The following is a 1,434-nucleotide window of genomic DNA, read 5'->3' as shown; positions in this document are numbered from 1 at the left end:
TTAGCCGATAAGGATTTGAGCGAAAACACCCAGCGATCCGTCGTACAATGAAATCCATTAACGCCACAGAGTCTCTGGAGGGAATCTTCTCCTCTGATAGCATCTGTTTCCAGAATAAACCTCGGAGGACGAGTGTTTACTGAGAAGCACGCTCGATGTGAAAGCCACGGGGTGTTTACTCAAACAAGTGCAATCGAAAATAATGCTCAAGCTCATATAGTGTTTCCAAGTCTTCAGAGTCCAAATATACATAGTGCCTTTTTATAGCAAATGCTGACTAAACACTGTATTGATTTTCCTCAAACATTCTAGGCTATTTAGTGGTGTTTAAGTCAGTCATTATCACTATATGATAACTCACGGTTACACTTTATTTTACAGTGTCCTTGTTACATGTTTCATGTACTTACCGTAGTAATAACAGTAAATCATGCATGATTACATGCAACTAACCCTTAACCAAAACCAACAAGCAAATCACCCAAAACAATTACAGCTATTGAATATTTCAAATTGTGATATATTGTGGATGGGATGGGATATCTGGATGGGATATTTGTTTTTGATGACCTTGCTAGTTTGATTATACCATCAAAATATGAGGAAATATTTGGGAAGAACAATACAGTAAACTTGGTTATGGTATTTGTCTGACACAATTAAAATAAAAGGCAAACTACCCTATAGTGAATTTGAAATACATTTATTTTATGCTAAGTATACTACAAATACATTTACATTTATGTACTTAATATAAATACCCTGCAATTGTACTTTTAGTGAACTAAATAGGTATACTTTAAGTCTGCTTAATTGGAACAACTAATTTTGTACTGAAGTTTTCCAGAAATTAAATTTTTCCAGAAACTATTGCAATTATACTTTAGGCACACTTTACACACACATCTGCTGTCTCAGACTCGGAGAAGGACAGAAACTCTGATTTACGGCCCGGTTCACTCGGTTCACTCCTTAGGGGACGATGTTCTGTTCTCTAATGTTCGACCCGAAGCGTCTCATCTTCAGCACAACACCGTCAACAGCTCCACGATTTATAACACAGTCAGACCTCAGAGGAAACACAACATCAACTCAACGATCAACTTATTTGTGTTCAGCCAACTAAAAATGCTTTGTTCTGTTATTCATTAGGTAAACATGACTATTTATGTTGTGGTAACTTATGATTTTAACGTAATCTTTTGAGTTGTGTGGACTTCAGTCACTGTTCGTGGAGTTTACTCAAAAAAGAGCTTGCGATAAGTTGCCTTATTTTTTTAAGTTGACCCAATTTTTTTACTGTGGCGCTTTATTCCTGCTTTCTCTCCTCTCTCTGGACTGTAAATCACATATCGACTGCATCCAGCCCTGATGAAATGACTTTTCCTGACTGATAAGAGACGTGGTGGAATCAAGCGCATCAATGCCGTATCA

The sequence above is a fragment of the Rutilus rutilus genome (assembly GCF_951802725.1).
Source record: "Rutilus rutilus genome assembly, chromosome: 24".
NCBI lineage: Eukaryota > Metazoa > Chordata > Actinopteri > Cypriniformes > Leuciscidae > Rutilus > Rutilus rutilus.
The sequence above is the reverse complement of the archived record's forward strand: the minus strand, read 5'-3'. Positions refer to the sequence as shown.